The following is a 15,989-nucleotide window of genomic DNA, read 5'->3' as shown; positions in this document are numbered from 1 at the left end:
GTGAGGCGCCCTTTTACCGCGGACTGGGCTTGGGGCCGGATTATCCCAAAATTGATTTTTAGTTTTCCGGAAACTTTCCATCGCACAGTACTTTCATACTATGGACGCCAGATCGGTAAAACGCGTAATCTTGCGACGATCAATGGCGTTCAGGATTCCCTTGTCCGTGAAGTTATTGCAGAAGATTGAGATTGCGTTTTCCTCTCGGCAGTCCTTTATCCTGTCCATAACCAGGAGGAATCTGGCCCAGTAATGATGTACTGTTTCTGAGGGCTCTTGCCGAATTAGAGATAGGTCGCATATGTCTGGGCGGGTGGGTGGAATAAAATCCGGATCCCTGCCCGTCTTTGGGCTCAAAGGCCGAGAGACTTCCAAATTCGGAAGCTTGATTTGCTGGAGACAGGCCAGCGAGTCCGGAGCGACACACGATTTTAGGTTCAATGCTCGATCAGGGTCCGTTCCTCCGCGGGAATCCGGCATGGAGGGTTCGGGAATCCGGACACAGATTATTTTCAACAACGGCAACGAATTGCCGAGTCGTTCTTCTACCACTTTGACGTGGTGGGTAGCCTGGGGAGAGTTAATCTCTCTCAGATCGGTTTTAAGCCCGATCTGATTGTAGTCCGTTGCGACTCCCAGGGCGGCGATGCGATCCAAGAGCTCGTTAACAGACGAGAGCTCGATTGGATCTAACTGTTCGGCAGCTTTAGGGCTGACGCGAAGATTGCTTTTGATGACTTGAGAAGTCATTGCCGAAGCGGCGGCCGGACGGGCGGTCATAAGAAAACCACCAAGCCGGATTGTTTGACCGGCGGCCAAGGCCCCTCCGGCGAAAACACCGTCCTTGAAGACGGGTAAAGGCATCCGCTCTATCGGCGACGACACAGAGGAACTCTCAATGAAAGCACCAATGTCGGTGTCAAAACCGGCGGATCTCGGATAGGGGGTCCCGAACTGTGCGTCTAGGCGGATGGTAACAGGAGACGAGGGACACAATGTTTTTACCCAGGTTCAGGCCCTCTCGATGGAGGTAATACCCTATGTCCTGCTTGATTAATATTGATGATATGGGTAGTACAAGAGTAGATCTACCACGAGATCAAGGAGGCTAAACCCTAGAAGCTAGCCTATGGTATATTGTTGAGATGTAATGTTGTGTCCTACGGACTAAAGCCCTCCGGTTTATATAGACACGGGAGAGGCTAGGGTTACACAGAGTCGGTTACAATGGTAGGAGATCTACATATCCGTATCGCCAAGCTTGCCTTCCACGCCAAGGAAAGTACCTTCCGGACACGAGCCGGAGTCTTCAATCTTCTATCTTCGTAGTCTGGGAGTCCGGCGGATATTGATAGTCCGGCTGTCCGGACACCCCCTAGTCCAGGACTCCCTCAAGCATCATGCTCAAATAATTCATTTCCTATTCTACCCTAAATGGCACATTGTGAAGCAAGTGCTATTTTCCTTTGCCCAATTAACCTCATACTCCTTGGACATCTTTTCTTGTCCATATCATTGCCACATGCCGAAATGCAACCTCATTTGCCTAGTAGTCATTTAATTGTGATTTTCCAAAGTTTCTGTCCAGAAAGAAACTTTGTGAAGGAGGTACAAGCTAGGCATATCAAAATGAGTTGCCATTTTGTATGGTCCTTCATATCATCAAATCATAGCCCTCCACGAAAGTTGAGCTCATGTAATGCCTCCATGTGAGCACAGCTTCAAATCTTTGATTCTGTCCAAAATTTCAGTTTGTGAAGCAAGTATATTTTACCTTGCTCCATTGTGGCTATAAATTTTCCTAGGCTTTCTCTTATCCATATAACCTATCTCCACCCAATTTGGGCATATTTTATCTAGCCAATTTCCCTCTAGAATCTTTGCAAGTTTCTGGTCAGTGGGGATGTTTGTGAAGGAAGTACCATTTTGGTTTATCCAAATGGTGTGAAACCATTTTCAGCATCTTCATATGATCAAATAACTCTGCCTTGCCCAAGTTGAGATCAAGTTGACACTCCTAGTGAGTGCTTCTTCCTCATTTCCAAATCTGGCCAGTATGGCAATTTCTACATCAAGTGCTATCTAAACTCCTCCTCTTAAGCTGAAACCTTGCCATCCTAATCACCTTAGAGCGTGATCAATCCCTACCAAATATCAGCTTCTGCCTCTGTCTGTGTTTGTTTGCCCGCAGCACAAACACCTTCCTATTCATGTCTCCTGGATCCTTCTGCCAATCACTTCTTTGCCCCTAGACCTACTTGTTGCTTTGTTTAGACTTAGCCCACTAAGGTAAATGCATTAGACATGGACGGTTCGGCCAGAACACGCCGTATGCACCAGCTCACATGGTGACCACCACCCTGGCATGCATTAAACACGCTCTGGCTCCATCTCGGTGCTGTGCCCGTCCGTTCTCTCCTCCTCTTGACCCGCAGCCATGTCCCGTAGCCTCCCTGTGATTGATTGCGTCGCCCTGAGCCTTGTCCCCCTCCGTCTTCTTCTCCAGTGATCCGTCCCCCTCGCCGCATGATGCGCGTGCTGTAGCCGACGGTCATCTTCTCCTCTGTTGGCTTCTTCCTGCCTTGTCCTCGAGCTCCGCTCGTCTCCGTGACCTCTGGCGCTCATCCGTTCCCTCCCCGTCGTCTTCCCCGAGATCATGTGCGAGCACACGCGTCCGTGGCACCGTCCACGCGTCTGCACCGACGCCAGCTCGGCCATGACCTCGCCCGGCTATTTAATCCCTCCCCCGAGCCATTCTAGCACACCAACAACCCTCCCGCACTCCTCTAGGCCCTACCCACCACTAGCCCGAGCTCGAGCGGCTTCCTCGTGGCCATTGCTCACCACGGCCGTGATACGTCTCCAACATATCTATAATTTTTTATTGTTCCATGCTATTATATTACCCCTTTTAGATGTTTATGGCTTTATTTTACATATTTATATCATTTTTTGGGACTAACCTACTAACCGGAGGCCCAGCCCATATTGTTGTTTTATTGCCTGTTTCAGCATTTCGAGGAAAAGGAATATCAAACGGAGTCCAAACGGAATGAAACCTTCGGCAACGTGTTTTTTGGAAGTTTATCATCCGGGAGGCTTGGAGATCAAGTCAGAAGATCCTCGAGAAGCCCAAAAGATAGCCCCCCCCTACAGGGCGCGGCCCCCTGTCTCGTGGACCCCTCAAGCACCCCCCGACCGAATTCTTTCGCCTATATATACCTACGTACCCTAAAACCATCAGAAATCAAGATAGATCGGGAGTTCCGCCGCCGCAAGCCTTTGTAGCCACCAAAAACCTCTCGGGAGCCCGTTCCGGCACCCTGCCGGAGGGGGAACCCATCACCGGTGGGCATCTTCATCATCCCGTCGCTCTCCATGACGAGGAGGGAGTAGTTCACCCTCGGGGCTGAGGGTATGTACCAGTAGCTATGTGTTTGATCTCTCTCTCGTGTTCTCTCTCGTGTTCTCGACTTCACATGATCTTGATGTATCACGAGCTTTGCTATTATAGTTGGATCGTATGATGTTTCTCCCCCTCTCTACTCTCTTGTAATGAATTGAGTTTCCCATCTTGAAGTTATTTTATCGGATTGAGTCTTTACTTTGAGAACACTTGATGTATGTCTTGCCGTGTTTATCTGTGGTGACAATGGGATATCACGTGCCACTTGATGTATGTTTTGGTGACCAACTTGCGGGTTCCGCCCATGAACCTATGCATAGGGGTTGGCACACGTTTTCTTGACTCTCCGGTAGAAACTTTGGGGCACTCTTTGAAGTACTTTGTGTTGGTTGGATGAATCTCAGATTGGGTGATGCATATCGTATAATCATGCCCACGAATACTTGAGGTGACAATGGAGTATCTAGGTGACATTAGGGTTTTGGTTGATTTGTGTCTTAAGGTGTTATTTTAGTATGAACTCTTGAATAGATTGATCCGAAAGAATAACTTTGAGGTGGTTTCGTACCCGACCATAATCTCTACGTTTGTTCTCCGCTATTAGTGGCTTTGGAGTGACTCTTTGTTGCATGTTGAAGGATTGTTATATGATCTATCTATGTTAATATTGTTGAGAGAACTTGCACTAGTGAAAGTATGAACCCTAGGCCTTGTTTCCTATCATTGCAATACCGTTTACGCTCACTTTTATCCTTAGTTACCTTGTTGTTTTTATTATTTCAGATTACAAAAACCATTATCTACCATCCATATTGCACTTGTATCACCATCTCTTCGCCGAACTAGTGCACCTATACAATTTACCATTGTATTGGGTGTGTTGGGGACACAAGAGACTCTTTGTTATTTGGTTGCAGGGTTGTTTGAGAGAGAACATCTTCATCCTATGCCTCCCATGGATTGATAAACCTTAGGTCATCCACTTGAGGGAAATTTGCTACTGTCCTACAAACCTGTGCACTTGCAGGCCCAACAACGTCTACAAGAAGAAGGTTGTGTAGTAGACATCAAGCTCTTTTCTGGCGCCGTTGCTGGGGAGGTGAGTGCTTGAAGGTATATCTTTAGATATTGCAATTGAATCTTTTTGTTTCTTGTTTTATCACTAGTTTAGTTTATAAAAGAAAACTATAAAAAATGGAGTTAAGTTTGTCTCATACGCTTCGTCTTTTTAATATCTTTCGTGAGTATGATGGAAAGGAAAATTGTGCTCAAGTGCTAGAAGAAGAATGCTTTAAAATGCTTGGTACTAAATCTTTGAATGATGAGCATGATTGCAATTTTGTTAGTATAAACTCCTTGAATATCCATAGTATTAATGATGGTTGCTCTAGTCATGATGAAAATATCTCTTATGAGCATGTCAAATTTTGTGGAGTGCATGTTTGCATGAACACACCAAATAGAGAAGATATTTATTGCAAGAGGCATAAGCATTTAGAAACTAAATGGTTGCATGAAAGGCTAGGTGTGAGTGCTGAAATTTTAAAATTCCTTTGCCGTACATGCGAACTTTGCAATGAACATGGTCATTTACATCTCCTATGCAAATTGTTTCATGATCGAATCATGTCCAAAAATTGTGATGATTTGATATCCATTGCTCATTACAATGAACTTAGTTTGCTTTTGGGTTATGAAGAATTGAAACGTTTACTTAAGGACCTTCCAGAATTTGCCCATAAGAAATTCCTTGATATTGATCTAGAAAAGATTTATTTGTTTTGTGCGGAGAATTGCATTGAAAATCCTTATGTTGACAATTACCTAAAGATAAGAAAGCAAATAGAAGATGATCAAAATACTAATGAAAGGGAAGAGACTTCCCAATATCCTCCTATTATTTCTCACGATGAATCAGGTAACGAGGAGGAGCTTTCTATTCAACCAATCTCATCAATAAGGTGATGGTCTTCGGTGCATGACTACCGTCTGTTCCGAGTACTGCCATTATGCATGTTTCTTTGCATCCAGTTGATTAAATACTTGCATGGTAGTTTTATCGTTATGTTATTGCATGGTAGTTATTTTGATGCTAGTATCATGTCATGCTATGAGTAGTGTTCTAGTTGTGATCTTTATGCTCGTCAGTATGCCATGCTCATCTAGATACGTGATTAAATGTTGTTGTTATGCTCGTTGATTATGATGCACCTCCATGCTTACGTTTGATGTCATGTTCATGCATTGTAGTTGCATCATGTTATTTTATCATGGCTCAGCATATTGCATTCAAGTTAGCCGGATTAAATTGAACTTGAACAACTCTTGGTTGAGTCATGGTGCCACCATATCGATCTGACCAGTGTAACCACATTTGCCTTATGGGAAGGCCCTAACTGGGTCTATTGTCATGCCTCTCATTGGTGCCTCCCGCGAGGGAAGGTTATGCGCTGGCGCTACCCTGATCAGGTAGGACGGCATAAGCCTTGTGTGCCCATTGTTGAGTATGGATCCTTGTCCCTGTTTGGGGCCGTTTTGCCACGACGGTGGCCGTTGGTGCCTTTGGTAGGCACGGGGCCACCTAGGACTTAGCCCAAAGGGGAGTTGGTCGGAGTGGCCGGGAGAGTGTCATGACAGTAGGACGGTTTTTTCGGAACGCTTTGGCCGACCCGAATGGGAGTGCGAGGCCAGGGTTCCGTGGTGTGGGTACAATGTGCTAACCTCTGCAGAGTGTGTGTGTTAAATCTATCGATAGCCGCGCCTGCGGATATGGGCCCAGTTCATGTCAGTCACACTGTGGGTCAACAGTAATAATAATGTGCTTAATAACAACCCCGGTTCGATGATGAAAGAAGTTGCTTGATATTTATGTGATCGTAAGAGGATCACTGTGATATCGTGAATACCGACTCGTTGGATATTTGTGGTGTTACGCGAGAGTCAAGGGTAAAAGTAAGCTCCTTGTGGTCATAAATGATTACTACGGTATTGTTAATACCAAGCTTGATTGGATCCTGAGATGATCGTGTGATGTCCGCGATGGTAAGTTTGTACGAGGTAACCCGAGCAGAGTAAGTTGGTGCATGAAAGTTTCATCATGTTGCATGCTAGTCTCATCATGTTCATATGTTTATGCCATGCTCGTATTGTTCTAGTTGTATCTTGTTGTTCATGCTATGTTGTTCTGTTAGGATCGTGTTCCTCATTGCTTAATAATCTGTAATTGCCATTCTATTGTTTGTCTTGATTGCTTTGGTTGTTGTGAGCTTGCAAGTACATTCAATGTACTGACCTGCCGTGTCATGCCAGTCTGCAGGTCATGCCATATTTGATTGCTTGTTTGCCGTGGATTCCTTGTTTGCGAGGTAGGATAAGCGTTCCAGCCAAAGTCCCTGCGGAGTGGAGTTCATTACCGTCGTCGTTGTTCCGCTGCCAGTAGTCATTCCGCTGCATCAAGTTGTTCTGCTGCTTGCATGGAGCAACCGTGGCACGCGTGGTTTTGCCGTGCCGATGTAACCCCCTTGTACCCATATAGATTGCAATAAAGAGCTAGTTTGTTCTATGCTAAGCAGTGTAGTATTCCAGAAGACTTCTCCTCGATCCCTGGGCTGGAATACGGGGCATTCCGCTTTCGCTGAGCCAGGGTGCCGCACCGTTCTATGTGAACCTAGAGCCTATCACACCCGATCATCACGTGGTGTGTCAGAACGAAGAACTTTCGCAATGGTGCATACTTAGGGAGAACACTTATACTTTCAAATTTTGTTAAGGGATCATCTTATAATGCTACCGCCGTACTAAGCAAAATAAGATGCATAAAAGGTAAACATCACATGCAAGCAAAATATGTGACATGATATGGCCATCATCATCTTGTGCCTTTGATCTCCATCTCCAAAGCACCGTCATGATCTCAATCTTCACCGTCTTGACACCTTGATCTCCATCATAGCGTCGTTGTCGTCTCGCCAACTATTGCTTCTACAACTATTGCTATCACATAGTGATAAAGTAAAGCAATTACATGGCGATTGTATTTCATAAAATAAAGCAACAACCATAAGGCTCCTACCAGTTGCCGATAATTTTTACAAAACACGATCATCTCATACAATAACTTATATCACATCATGTCTTGACCATATCACATCACAACATGCCCTGCAAAAACAAGTTAGACGTCCTCTACTTTGTTGTTGCAAGTTTTACGTGGCTTCTATGGGCTTCTAGCAAGAACCGTTCTTACCTACACATCAAAACCACAATGATTTTTAGTCAAGTGTGTTGTTTTAACCTTCAACAAGGACCGGCCGTAGTCAAATTCGATTCAACTAAAGTTGGAGAAATAGACACCCGCCAGCCACCTTTATGCAAAACAAGCTGCATGTCTGTCGATGGAACCAGTCTCATGAACGTGGTCATGTAAGGTTGGTCTGGACCGCTTCATCCAATAATACCACCGAATCAAAATAAGACGTTGGTGGTAAGCAGTATGACTATTATCGCCCACAACTCTTTGTGTTCTACTCGTGCATACCATCTACACATAGACCTGACTCGGATGCCACTGTTGGGGAACGTAGCATGAAATTTCAAAAAATTCCAACGCTCACGCAAGATCTATCTAGGAGATGCATAGGAACAAGAGGGCAAGAGTCTGTCCACGTACCCTCTAGTAGAACAAAAGAGGAAGCGTTACTATAATGCAGTTGATGTAGCCGAACGTCTTCGCGGTCCAACCGATCTAGTACCGAAAGTAGGACACCTCCGAGTTCAGCACATGTTTAGCTCGATGACGTTCCTCGAATTCTTGATCCAGCAGAGGGTCGAGGGAGAGTTTCATCAGCACGATGGCATGGTGACGGTGATGGTGATGTGATCCGCACAGGGCTTCTCCTAAGCATTGCAACGCTATGACTGGACGAGTAAACCGTGGAGAGAGACGCCGGACACGGCTTGGAACAATTGGTGTGTCTCCAAGGGGTGCCCTGCCCACGTATATAAAGGAGCGAGAGGAGGAGGCCGGCCACCAGGGGCGCGCCACGAGGGGGGAGTCCTACTAGGACTCCAGTCCTAGTAGGATTCGCCCCCCTTTTTCCTTCTCATGGAGTGGGAAAAGAGGGAATGAGAGGGAGAGGGGAAAAGGAAAGGGAGCCGCGCCCCCTTCCCCTTGTCCGATTCGGACATACCATGGGGGGTGCGCTCCACCCCTTGTGGGCTCCCCTCTCTCTCCCCTATGGCCCATGTTGGCCCTTTACTTCCCCGGCGGGTTTTGGTAACCCCTCGGTACTTTGATAAATACCCGAAACGTCCCGAAACCATTCCGGTGTCCAAATACTATCGTCCAATATATCAATCTTTACCTCTCGACCATTTCGAGACTCCTCCTCATCTCCGTGATCTCATCCGGGACTCCGAACAATATTCGGTCACCAAAACACATAACTCCTAATACAAATCATCATCAAACGTTAAGCGTGCGGACCCTACAGGTTTGAGAACTATGTAGACATGACTGAGACACATCTTCGATCAATAACCAACAGCGGAACCTGGATGCTCATATTGGTTCCTACATATTCTACGAAGATCTTTATCGGTCAAACCGCAATAACAACACATGTCATTCCCTTTGTCATTGGTATGTTACTTGCCCGAGATTCGATTGTCGGTATCCTCATACCTAGTTCAATCTCGTTACCGGCAAGTCTCTTTAATCGTTCCGTAATGCATCATCCCGTAACTAACTCATTAGTCACATTGCTTGCAAGGCTTATAGTGATGTGCATTACTGAGAGGGCCTAGAGATACCTCTCCGATACATAGAGTGACGAATCCTAATCTTGATTTATGCCAACCCAACAAACACCTTCGGAGACACCTGTAGAGCATCTTTATAATCACCCAGTTATGTTGTGACGTTTGATAGCACACAAGGTGTTGCTCCAGTATTCAGGAGTTGCATAATCTCATAGTTAGAGGAATATGCATAAGTCATGAAGAAAGCAATATCAATAAAACTTAATGGTCATTATGCTAAGCTAACGGATGGGTCTTGTCGATCACATCATTCTCCTAACGATGTGATCCCGTTCATCAAATGAAAACACATGTCTATGGTCAGGAAACTTAACCATCTTTGATTAACGAGCTAGTCTAGTAGAGGCATACTAGGGACACTTTGTTTTGTCTATGTATTCACAAATGTATCAAGTTTCTGGTTAATACAATTCTAGCATGAATAATAAACATTTATCATGATATAAGTTAATATAAATATCAACTTTGTTATTGCCTCTAGGGCATATTTCCTTCATACTCCACACACCGACCGCTATCCAGCATGCATCTAGAGTATTAAGTTCATAAAGAATGAAGTAATGCATTAAGTAACATGACACGATGTAGACGAATTAACTCAAGCAATATGATGAAAACCCCATATTTTTATCCTTGGTGGCAACAATACAATACGTGCCTTGCTGCCCCTACTGTCACTGGGAACACTGCAAGATTGAACCCAAAGCTAAGCACATCTCCCATTGCAAGAAAAACCAATCAAGTTGGCCAAACCAAACCGATAGTTCGAAGAGAATTACAAAGATAGCAAATCATGCATAAAAGAATTCAGAGAAGATTCAAATAATATTCATAGATAAGCTGATCATAAATCCAGAGTTCATCGAATCTCAGCAAACACACCGCAAAAAAGTATTACATCGAATAGATCTCCAAGAACATCGAGGAGAACATGATATTGAGAATCAAAGAGAGAGAAGAAGCCATCTAGCTACTAGCTACGAACCCATACGTCTGTGGTAAACTACTCACGCTTCATCAGAAGGGCAATAGAATTGATGTATAAGCCCTCCATGATCGAATCCCCCTTTGGCAGGGTGCCAGAAAAGGTCCCTAGATGGGATCTCACGGGTACAGAAGGTTGTGGAGGTGGAAAAGTGTTTTCGTGGATGCCTCTGGTGGTTTGAGGATATATGGGAATATATAGGCGAAAGAATTAGGTCAGGAGGTGCATGAGGGGCCCACAAGGGTGGGGGCGCGCCCTACCCCCCTGGGCGCCCTCCGTCCTTGTGGCCGCCTCGTGGCTCCTCCAACTTCATCTTCAAGTCTCCTGGTTATCTTCTGGTCCAAGAAAAATCATCCGGAAGGTTTTATTCCGTTTGGTATTCCTTTTCTGTGAAACTCAAAAATAGGGGGAACACAGGAACTGGCACTGGGCTCTAGGTTATTAGGTTAGTCCCAAAAATAATATAAATTAGCATAGTAATGCATATAAAACATTCAAAACAGATAATATAATAGCATGGAACAATAAAAAATTATGGATACGTCGGAGACGTATCAAGCATCCCCAAGCTTAATTCCTGCTCATTCTCGAGTAGGTAAATGATAAAAACATAATTATGCTACCTAACATATTTATCCATGTAATTTTATTTATTGTGGCATGAATGTTCAGATCCATAAGATTCAAAACAATAGTTTAATATTGACATAAAAACAATAATACTTCTAGCATACTAACAAGGCAATTATGTCTTCTCAAAATAACATGGTTAAAGAAAGCTTATCCCTACAAAATCATATAGTCTGGCTATGCTCCATCTTCATCACACAAAATATTCAAATCATGCACAAACCCGATGACAAGCCAAGCAATTGTTTCATAGTTTTGATGTTCTCAAACTTTTTCAACTTTCACGCAATACATGAGCATGAGCCATGGACATAGCACTATAGGTGGAATAGAAGGTGGTTGTGGAGAAGACAAAAAGAGGGATATGTCTCACATGAACTAGGCATATCAACGGGCTATGGAGATGCCCATCAATAGATATCAATGTGAGTGAGTAGGGATGTCCATGCAACAGATGCACTAGAGCTATAAGTTTATGAAAGCTCAAAAAGAAACTAAGTGGGTGTGCATCCAACTCGCTTGCTCATGAAGACCTAGGGTAATTTGAGGAATCCCATCATTAGAATATACAAGCCAAGATCTATACTAAAAACTCCCACTAGTATATGAAAGTGACAATCATAGGAGACTCTCTATCATGAAGATCATGGTGCTACTTTCAAGCACAAGTGTGATAAAAGGGTAGTAACATTGTCCCTTCTCTCTTTTCTCTCATATTTTTATTTGGGCCTTCTCTCCTTTTTTTGGACTCTTTTTTTTCATCCGGAGTCTCATCCCGACTTGTATAATAATCATAGCCTCCATCATCCTTTCCTCACATGGGACAATGCTCTAATAATGAAGATCATCACACTTTTATTTACTTACAACTCAAGAATTACAATTCGATGCTTAGAACAAAATATGACTCTATATGAATGCCTCCAACGGTGTACCAGGATGTGCAATGAATCAATAGTGACATGTATGAAATGATTATGATTGGTGGCTTTGCCACAAATATGATGTCAACTACATGATCATGCAAAGCATTATGACAATGATGGAATGTGTCATAATAAATGGAACGGTGGAAAGTTGCATTGCAATATATCTCGGCATGGCTATGGAAATTCCATAATAGGTAGGTATGGTGGCTGTTTTGAGGAAGGTATATGGTGGGTTTATGGTACCGGCGAAAGTTGTGAGACACTAGAGAGGCTAGCAATGGTGGAAGGGTGAGAGTGTGTATAATCCATGGATTCAACATTAGTCATAAAGAACTCACATACTTATTGATGACCCACAAGTATATGGGATCAATTGTAGCTCTTTTTGATAAGTAAGAGTGTCGAACCCAACGAGGAGCAAAGGAAATGACAAGTGGTTTTCAGCAAGGTAATGTCTGCAAGTGCTGAAATTGTAAGTAACAGAGTAGTTTGATAGCAAGATAATTTGTAACGAGCAAGTAACGATAGTAGTAACAAAGTGCAGCAAGATAGCCCAATCCTTCTGAGGAAAAGGACAGGCCAAAACGGTCTCTTAAATTAAGCAAAGCGTTCTTGAGGGTACAAGGGAATTTCATCTAGTCACTTTCATCATGTTGGTTCGATCCATGTTTGCTACTTTGATAATTTGATATGTGGGTGGACCGGTGCTTAGGTATTGTTCTTACATGAAGAAACATCCTACTTATTATTAACCCTCTCGCAAGCATCCGCAACTACAAGAAAAGTATTAAGAATAAATACTAACCATAGCATTAAATTTTTGGATCCAATCAGTCCCTTACGGAATAGCGCATAAACTAGGGTTTAAGCTTCTGTCACTCTCGCAACCCATCATCTAATAACTACTCCACAATTAATGCATTACCTTAGGCCCAAATATGGTGAAGTGTCATGTAGTCGACGTTCACATGACACCACTAAGGGAATCACTACATACATACTATCTAAATATCGAACACACACTGGTACGCGCTGGTGCTATACAAACGATTTTTAAACCCTTTCCGCGACGGCATTTGGAACCGTCACCTAGTGAGTGACGGCGATAGGGGGGTCCTTCCCACATGACCCAGAAACCGTCGGGATAGGGAGCCTTGATGCATACAGTTGTCCCTATATAATTGTTTTCGATATCTCGAATATCCCAAATAGTTCATCCTTGCTACTCGTTTGTGCTCGCATTGCCATCACAGTCGGAGTTTTGTGGTTTTACCTAAAACCAGGCAGATTCCAGGCATGCGAGCTTTCCAGGCAGATTCCAGGCATGGGAGTTTTACGATGCCTGGCACATCACAAACAGTTCATGATTATAAACCGTGTACGATAGGTAGACAATCACACACATTTAGTTTTCCCGCACCGTATGTGATAGTGTCTGACATCACACACGCTTTGCAAACGGCAACTGTGTGCATTATTACACATGTTTCCTCTCCGTGAACCGTGTCGGATTATGATGTATATCGCACACGCTGTGCTTTATTAACCGTGTGCGGCATAATGAATTGCACACCGTAATTTCGCCCTAATTTAATTGCTGCTATTTAAAATTGTACCTAATTTAAACTTGAAACTGGGCTATAGCTTTATTCATATCCATCAAGTTCAAACAGCCAATGCATTATTCGATCCACAGGTACATATGTTTAAGAATTACATCAGCACCAAATAAAGAATGATGAACCAGGGTTTTACACTTGTACTATTACAGATGGTAAAGAAAGAGGCCACAGACATTCCGGTTGCTGAACAAGTTCAAACCCTAAACTTAAGGTTGTAAACTTCAATTTGATCAAGTTCAAAGTAGGTTCAACCGAAAGTAGCATGCATTCAGCCATAAACATAGATAGTTTTGCATAACCAAACAAAAAACATAAATTTAAACTAAGCTAAACTACTTTCGATCGAAATAGAGGTCGAGCCAATCCTTCCTCGTCATGTACGGTGTGCCGCGAGCCGGGTCCAGGCCGGTGCCTTCGTCTGGATCGTTGGGGAAGGCACTCCTCCGCTCGTCGACATTGATCTCCTCATCCTTGGGGCCCTTCTCGACGCCCTCCGCGCCGCCGTCGCCGCCGCCTTCGACCTCGTCATCGAAGGAGAGTGTAATAACCTCGCTGCCCTCCGTGCCGCCGTCCTCGCCGCATTCGACCTCGTCATCGGAGGAGAGCGCGATAACCTTGCCACCCTTCGCGCTGGCAAAGATCGTCTGCTCCGCCTCCACGAGCTCCGAGTGCTACCGGTGGAGCTCTTACATGTAGGCCTTGTCAGTTGCCTCGGCCTCAAGGCGCTCCCACACCTCGCGGTCCTCCTGCACCATAGCCGAGCTCACCACCCCTGGCTTCGGCAAAACGAGATCGACCACATGTGTGCCGAAGGGGAAACTGAGCCTAGCCGTCGTGCCGTGGTAAAGGACCTGCCAACGGTCGTACTCCATGGCCGCAAGCTCGGTCGTGTGGAAGCTACTGAGCCACCGGCGGGTGTGGGTCTCCCGATCTTTAATATCGGCGACCCACGTCCCCCGCCGCCATAGCCGGACCCCGAGGTAGGACCTCGTCGGCTGTCGGGTCCGAGGGAGGAAGGGGAAGTCCTCGAACTGGCGTAGGGGCGTGGCGGCGGGCAGATCGAGGGACCGGCAATGGCGGATCGAGCCCACGAAGGATGATGGGGAAACCTCGACGGCTACCTCGCCACCGTTGGGCGAAAAGGCCACGATAAACCTCTTTTTGGCCATTGGCTCCTCGAGCTCCCCGGCACACAGGCCAAGGTTGAGGATGGAGGCGACCTACCAATGATTTTAGGGGTGGTGTGTGTCTGTGTGAACGGAGGTTTTGGGGAGTGTGTGGTGTGTGTGGAGGGGGATTAAGGAGGTGTTTGAGGAAATACTGCGGCAACTGAAAATTTTACTAGGCGGGAGTAACAAGGTGGGGCTACTAAAAATTTGGATCAAGGGTGACCAGATATTTTTGAGATTACGAGGGATGCAGAGGCGGGAGTAAAATGCCGGGGCTACTGAAAATTTTAATCAAGGGACTGAAGCAGAGCGGGAGTATCAGGCATCGCACACGGTCCGCACATACTAATCGTGTGCTATCAAACATTAAAACCTTCCAGGCGGTAGGTGTTTTCAAGTTTATGAGTAGTAATACTGTGGACTATAGCCGACGCACCTTCTCGCGTAAGCCATAGGCGTACTATACACCGATGGTGCTCTAGGATATTTTGTACTACATCTCACATGGTTGAAACTGTGTGGGATCTACTTGATTTTCCATCTTTGTTTGAATTACATAATGGGGTCATAGTAGCAATAGACGGTGTTTGCATTGCTAGCCTTTTATCTGCTTCTGTCCATGGGTTTATGCTTATGTCCCATGCAAGAAATGGGGATGAATTTTGAACACCACGGCACCTTTGGTAACAAAACGATATCCATTGCCTCTTATTGCTTTCAAAAAATTTCTAGTGTCAACATAGAACAACAGGAGTGTTCTGTTAAGTTTTGGAATTTTTCGGGGTTCGTTTGGACATTTTTATACATTAACCAGGTTTTCTAGGCATTTTATGTGCATAATTCAAATTTTAAATACATGCACATGCTCCAGTGCATATAAATTGGTTGAAAAATCAAATATGTGTCCTTGGGTGCATGCTTAGATCCCATGAAAGAAATGGGAATGAATTTCAAACATCAAGGCACTATGATTGCCGGCAAAATGTTGAGATACCTGGTTTTTAAATTCTAGTAAATCCAAAACTCGTCTGAAATTCATGAAACTTGGCATGATATCATGGAGCGGCATCAACATGCCATGGTAAATTTTTTTGTCCCATTTGAGGCAGGTTTGGGTATAAGCTTCTCACAAACCAGAGCTTCTCACAACAAGCCTGGTGGTTTCGGTAGGGAACGTGCCACCTTTGGGGACGAAACGATATTCGTTGCCTCTTATTGCTTTCAAAAATATTCTAGTGTCAACATAGAACAACAAGAGTGTTGTGTCAAGTTTTGGAATTTTTCGGGGCTCATTTGGACATTTTTATACATTAACTGGGTTTTCTAGGCATTTTATGTCCATAATTCAAATTTGAAATACATGCATATGATCCAGTGCATATAAATTGGTTGAAAAATCAAATATGTGTCCTTGGGTGCATGCTTAGG

The sequence above is a fragment of the Triticum dicoccoides genome, chromosome 2B (assembly GCF_002162155.2).
Source record: "Triticum dicoccoides isolate Atlit2015 ecotype Zavitan chromosome 2B, WEW_v2.0, whole genome shotgun sequence".
NCBI lineage: Eukaryota > Viridiplantae > Streptophyta > Magnoliopsida > Poales > Poaceae > Triticum > Triticum dicoccoides.
The sequence above is the reverse complement of the archived record's forward strand: the minus strand, read 5'-3'. Positions refer to the sequence as shown.